Raw genomic sequence first — 7,410 nt, 5'->3', positions numbered from 1 at the left:
ACGTCAACTTATATTGAGACTAATGTGAGGAAATCTGTAGGAAATCAGGAGGAAACATTTATGTCTTTCTATAATACACACATTCCATTTCATCCAAGTCTTTTGCTAGGAGAGAATTGTCGAAACTTCTTCTATTTATGATTTTTAAAGAGTTAAAGCTAATAAACAAACTTGTGCTAGTTTAACTGAAATGACCAACAGGCCTTGTTCTACACACGCACAAGGAGATAAAAACTGACGAGTTCGTTGAATAGATTATGAGGCTCAGCTAACTCGCCAGATATCGCATTTTGAGCTGCGAAGCACAAAACATGAACTGGTCGCGTCCCAAGAGAAAATAGCATAATCCAATAGACTGGGCGATCGACTGTAGGAAACACGAAACACGAGATTACTTTGAGCATGAAAAACGTGTCGATTGTAAATCGAAGCCTTGGAAGCGCAAAACAGTTAACAACCGTTGGATGAGGGTATGAATCAGCCAAAAACGGACTCTCCTCTGTGGCAGCTACCTTTATTGATCCTCATCTCACGTCCAACTGCAGGCGCTTGATTCCGTCTCCCACCAGTCTCATCTGTTCATTGTTAATCGAAGAAAGCATGTACGAAAAGCCAGATACCGTCTGAATATTCGTGCATACTTGTTCCACCGGGGGCTGCGGCTTGAGTTCAGCCAGGTTGTGTGGGATATGAGATTGGGATACGAGATATCTCACTTCGCGCATCCGTTTCTAAACCGAGCATCCATTATAATGAGAATGCAATTATCAGGAATCGACCTCAACAGCTGATGACCTTTAATTAACATAATCATTACTTTGAATTCATCATCATCATGACCTTTAATTCAGCCGCCATTCATAAATCATCCCCGTCAGGATAGTGAGCGCTAACGATTATGGGTATGCCTATATGTTCGCAAATGAATTACACAAACTACATTGTGACGTAATAGCAGCATTGCTCCTTACATTTGTCAAAGGAAAGATGACTACGCCGGCTTTTACGACAAACGTGATGTCACTGAAATGCCACCTGCTCTATTGCCTTATGGAGCTCTGCTCATGAAGTGTTCGATATGTTATACTGAAAATATTTGGAACATAGTCAATATGTTGTCTATATGTTTTATATATCGATATGTTATATATATCCTTGGTATATCAGGATGGTCAGAAATTATGGCGGGAATCTTGGCATTTTGCAGCTCACTATTTAAAGCTCGTTTGCCTGTCGGGTCTGTATGCCACCGCACGTTGTTTTCTGCCCGTTCATATAGACGGTTACCGTGGTAATGACTAATTATGAGGATTACTCTTTTGCGAAAACGAAAGGTAATTGCAATGACGCAGTGGCAATTACCTTTAACCGAAAGCATGCGCTTGTGTTATGATATCTATGAAGATTTGTTTTTAAATTTTCCAGACGGGCGCTTTTTTTCGTATGTGGTACATCGACACCGGCCGCACTTCCATTGGAGAAGCGATGACCGACGGTGCCTTCGGCTGGAATGCTGCGCAGGTTAGTATTTGCGCTCACCTGCGCAAATCTAGTTTTTGTTTTCAAGTTACCGCAAATCTGGAATATCGATATGGTAGCCTATGCCTGCCTTAGGAATTACTGTTTCGCGCTCTGGGGCGACTGCATGTTGAGTGCTGGGAGCTTAGAACACGAGAATTATTTGTCAACCTTCGTGCTCGCCGCTGTAACGCTCCAAACTCTGCAAGGAGAAGGAGCCAAGCAAACTTTATTCTTGGTGACAAATGTAGTCTAAAATCGGAGGGCTAAATGGTGGCCGTGATAGCATATAAAGTCGATATGGCTGCCAAATTGATTACAATGGACGCGCCAGGAGATGGCCACGTGGGTCACGCTGCTCACGAGTCGGTTCGCTCTGCATCTTCCTAGGTAACTTAGTTGACAGCATACAGCAGCCTTCTCCGCAAGAGCTATAATCGGAATTATTATCAGCGTACCAGGAATGCCTCTCTTTGAAGAGCACAGGAGCTTGCGCTAGACATTGCTTCAAGCGAAAGTCAGAATAATGGAAGTTCTAAATTATGAGTTCGCAATTAGACCCCGGTTTGTTCTGCCGGTCTGTTACCACTAGGGTGAGGTCATTGGAGGCGGATCAGTGCGGTGATAGTTCTAATGGACCGAGCTCTTGGAGATCCACGTCTGCATTCTGGCACCAGCTGTGCTTGTCGCTACAACACTGTAATAACAAGTGATTGGGCATTTGACGGGCTAAAGATAAGCACTAGATCATGTGCTGACTATCAAGATTCTTTTTCTTCAAGAAGTATGATTCACCTAGGCGTGTATGCTTTGGGCATAACATATGCGAAAAAAAAATAAATGACACATTTTCATTGGTATTCGAAATTCCGCCTTCGGAGCAAAGCATGCGCTGCAGAAGTGCCTTAGTGGACATGTCGGAATAATCTGAACCACCCACGGTGTGGTATCGGACTACGTACCACTTTGACTCTGTGTACGCAACTGGCATACAACTAGCACATAATAAAGCCACGGCTGCGTGTGACAAATATGCTACTGACGAAACCAGCATCTTAGCATTTGCAGTTAATTGTTCTCTATTTCTTCGAGCGTCTTTTACCTGCATCGACATGGCGGAATCTTTGGAACTACCTTTCTTCCATAGTATGAAACAGGCTGTTTCCGGTCTCACGGCAACCCTTCATGCCGCCAGGAGCCTCGATGCAGAGTGCCACTCCAGAGCCTCTGCGCGCTCGGTAAGCTATCATTGCTGAGAACTAAGCTCACACTAATTGGTTTACTGCGTACCAGTGCAAGAGCCATAGGGTCCTCTGATTCCTTTTCTACTGCCCGGGTATCTGGGAGTGGTAGATGATTTGCTTAGCCAGCATGTTTCAGCGGAAAGCATGTATCGACGATTCTCCTTGCAGGAACGCCGACTATGCCCAGATATTGAACTCTTCAGGTATTAAAAGCGGGTAAGATTTCTAAAATATTCTCTGCATGGGTATCAATCAATCAAATCAATTTGTTAACAAGAATAGTGTAAAACACAAAAGAAAACCATCTTGACCCTTAGCCGTCTTGGCATGGGCTTGGCATGGGCAAGCTATGGCAGTAGCGTGTAGACTGGTTTTTTACCTTACACATTGATAAAATAGAGTGAAAGGAATAGAAAAACTAATAGCATTTCCGTTCATGGCATTGCCCTCCTGGGCTATGATTTATGCCGGGCAGTTCCTGCGCTTGTATGTGAGTGAATTATATGTTGTATATGGTTTGGGCACAAGGATTATACGCAACTGTAATATATTAAGGTTGGACAAGTAAAACACTTCCTAGTATGGCCAGCGATTGGAGAGGCATTTTGAGATATTTAATGCGGAGAAATTATTTGGCTTGGGGAAGGAATGATTTAGTCTCAGCCCTAGCCTCTTTTTCACGTGCAACGGCAGCGTTTAAGTGAGATAATGATGTTCAGCAGTAAGTACACTCCAAGAATAGCACCCTACCTGTGCTGCTTGATATACTGTCGAATACCGCATACAGCGTAATCAGATATATAAACTTATTTCATATGCCGCCGGCGTTAGCCATGTGTAGATATAAAACTGCGTGAAATGAGAAACATATTTTTGTGTTCTTTGTAATCTGTGGTCGGGCGGCCCCATTTATTGGCTACATTCAGCATTCGGCAAGTCGGCTTGGAACAATGGTAAGGTAACGTTGCTTACTGAAGGTTGCCGACAGCCCTCCTCAGAACTGCTTCGCTCATTTCGCGGCTCCTGAAGACGTTGCAGAAATAACCACCTCGATGATCGTAATACAGTATTAATTTGAAAGCTGTTGTTACTTCTTAAGTGGCATGGATGGAATGTGTCTTCGCGAGAACGAAAATAATTGTGTCCGCACCAGGACTCGCGCCGCCACCTTTCGATGCCAAGCCGAGTTCGCCAATCAGTACTCCACGCCAATGAACTGAAGACGAGACCAGAAAGATAATAGAAAAAATGGCAAAAGAAATAAATTAAAAAGACAGCTGAAAACCAAATTACCAATTAATGACACCAAATGACGCACACATCAAGTTCGCCGCTGATGTTGAATAACGAGGAATGAAGGGAATTAAAATATCGCGTTTCAGATCCAGGAACCAAATAACGGTGGTCGAACGTGCGTCGTCTTGCTTCCTGCCTAGTGGGCCTTGTGTATGCTTTCATTTTGTCGGGAGGCTTTTAGCACATTTGGTTCTCGGCTCCTCCGGCTTCCTCAAAGATGGGTGGTTGGTTTAGTTCTTTCCGTCAGCCGCAATGGTTACTCAGCATGAAGAATCCATCAAAACCCAACATTAGTCTGATCCGTCTGTACGAGGAACGCTTGGTACCACGGGGGAAATCTGAAGAACCCACCGTTGTGCGCAGTTATCCAGGGTGCTCTCCCTTAGTATACCCAGTGGCGTTTTGTTACAGCCTTGTTGGTGTCACGGCAGGTGGAATGAGGAAGAGCGAGATGCTAAGGAGTCCCGAAGGTTTGACTATGGCGTATTGCAGTGCGCTGCACGAGTAGTCGGTGTCATTCGATCTGTCTGCTTGCAAGGTCTGCCTGATGTTGCCTGAATACGAGTGGTATTTTTAAATGCCCAATTTAGATAAAAATAGACACAATGCTCTAAACCGTGAGTCCTGACTGTTTTTCAGTTAGCCATTTATTAGTTTCAAGCAAGCAATGTATTTTCATTGGTGATGGTGTTAGCCACTCTTCGAATATAAAGGTAACGCCAATGCACGAGGACAGAGGAACGGATACAAACACGAACGCTCTGTCCTCTGTCCTCGTCCTTTTTCGCTACCTTTCCATTTTAAGAATGTGTCACCAACTAGCCTAGCAACAAGGTGTATTGATGCTATCCACATACCTGTATATCTCATGTCTTCTATCCATAGACTCCTGTCCCCGTCTCCCGCCAGACTCATCCATTTGGACCACTTCCCTTCAGGTATGTGAAGGAGCTGTTACTTTACGATGGTGTTCACTTCTCTAGAATCGTGTTCTGAGTATGAGTCTATAAACTGCGGTTCGTTAACATCCATTCATATCGGAATGCACGCAAGTGTGTTTTTTTAATTGACTTTGATTTCTAGGTGTCCATCGTGAACCCGCCCAGTACTGTAGTGGTTCTCCCGGAAGTCCGGAAGGCAAGTGATTTTGTCTTAGCCGAAAAATGAAGCCGTCATGGTTCCATTAAAGAATTGCAGTGAAATGGTATTACGCAGTTTCTGGCTGGGGAAAATAGATAATTTCCTAATGACCTTTGACCTTTAATGGCGTGAGGGGTTCATTTTGCGGCGTAGACAGAACTCGTTTCACCTCAGGACTTTTTACCAAGACTGTACCTCGAAAGCACCCGTTTAAACCTTGTGTTTGAAACTAGCTTTGCTCCATAAAAGGCATAATGAGGTTCGCGGAACCTGTTTCAAGCCCACTCCCTTAAGAATGGCGGCTGCCGTGACTAGGTATGTTATATGTTTTTAGTAATTTTAGGATTGCCGGGGTTCAGTCCAAGAAAAAATTGAATTCTATAGTCAGTAATGACTTCTATGGCTCTGTGGGAAATTCCTACATTTGTTTTCACACATTTCAAAGCTGGTGCGTTTCCTTGGACGCGGTACCTCTCAGCCACTGCCACATAGTTTTGTCATGGGATGTCCGGCGTTGCCTTCCTCTGAGACACTAGTGTGAGTGCGCGGCTTTTTGTATGATCGGAGCCAGCTTGAATTGATCGTTTCGCTAACTGTCATAAGAGGGTAATGCCTTCGGTATAGGAATGGTTGATGTCATAGCAATTCCTCTGCGCTTGTTTCCAATGCTAGGATTCTCCGTGAACAGTGCTGAAAAAACGGTCGTAAGCGATAGCTTTACTACACTATGTAAAACCGTGTTTGTCGTGTTTTCTCACGTTTCCCAGATGGCCGTGTGTATCTGACGTTGAGAACCATAGATAAAGTTAAGGCAGTGAGAGTGTAGGAACGGGGAGTTACATTACGGGGGATGTTGTGTCAGACGTGACGTTCTGTCATGTGGCTACTGGCGTCAAATGTCAAGCATACAAGGGATCACGGAGAGCCTCCGGCCACAGCCACTCCATACAGCCGGAGCAAGAGCAAGTGTGTGGCAGGCTTTATAACGGTTTCTAAGCAAATGGAAACATGAATTTGTTGTTTGTAACACTCTCGTTTGTGACATGGGCTTTCAATAAAAGCTTTACAATGTATAACCGTGTAGCAGAACTCAGTGTTTTCCTGGCGTAGCCGCGTTAAGCTATCGCGACATACTCTGTTTTAATTACAGCTGAACCATGTTTTACTTTTAACCATCCGTCTGATTTTAAATTCCCTTTCAGTAAATTTTGTTTACAAACGAGGTGACTGAGATAACGAGCGGGGTGACCTCACGTTGTCATAAGCTGATATTACAGCCATGCCGCATTTTAAAGCAAGAAAAGCCTATGCATTCCAGAAAGCTCTCGAGCCTATTATTCTGGGGTCACTGAGCACCAGGCTGCCGTCTAAAATTCATCAATGGCATGAGCTCATGTTTTGCTAGCGTAAGGTTGTGTGGGCACACAATTCTAAAACTCAAAAAAGCAAGAACGGTGATGTTTTTCAAACCGCGTGATCGACATTTGTAAATCAAAACTTTTCTCAGTTCATTCGTATCCACACTTTTTTCTGTCTGTGACTGTGTGTGACGAATCTAGAATAAGTTGTAAGGGTTTAACATTGAACGTGCCAGAGCGCATGTGTGTGCACAACTTGCATGGTGGGTCAAACTTTCTCAGTCCATAGGATGTGCTTCAGAGCACGCTAGTTGGCCCATAATGCAAGCACGAATGTGAAAATATGCTTAGAGGTTGAAGAATATTTATCGGCCGTGTATCATAAGCACACGACGTTAATGAAACGATAAATCGAGAGCTGATTTTGAGGAGGATATATAGCCACTCTCCTCGAACCAAGTGAACAATTTTAAATACAAAAATATGCTAAAGCCTATTTTTTAACCACTGATGCCCACGAAATAAATTGTCCTTGTGAGAACTCCCCCGATCCCCCTAAGAGTGACTCATAAGTGCGGAACGCGGGAATCTATTTGAGCCAGCGGCAAAGGCTATGCGAGCTTAGTAAGCCAGCAATGCATACTTCGCGACTGGTATCTAAACATTTAAATTCTACGTTTGATTTATTACTCAGGCGAAATAAATTTTCGCCCTCAAATCTGTTCCTGTGTGCTTGCCATGTTTCTGCTTCTGCTGAGGTGTCATGGAAGATGGGATGAGACGCTCTTGGGTGATCACATTAATGGGAAGGCGCCGCCGGGGAGCTCAGTGGTTACGGCGCTCGACTGCTGTTC

This window comes from Amblyomma maculatum, chromosome 5 (genome assembly GCF_055883805.1).
Source record: "Amblyomma maculatum isolate TAMU_Amacu chromosome 5, ASM5588380v1, whole genome shotgun sequence".
NCBI classification, from domain to species: domain Eukaryota; kingdom Metazoa; phylum Arthropoda; class Arachnida; order Ixodida; family Ixodidae; genus Amblyomma; species Amblyomma maculatum.
Note: the sequence above shows the minus strand (reverse complement) of the source record.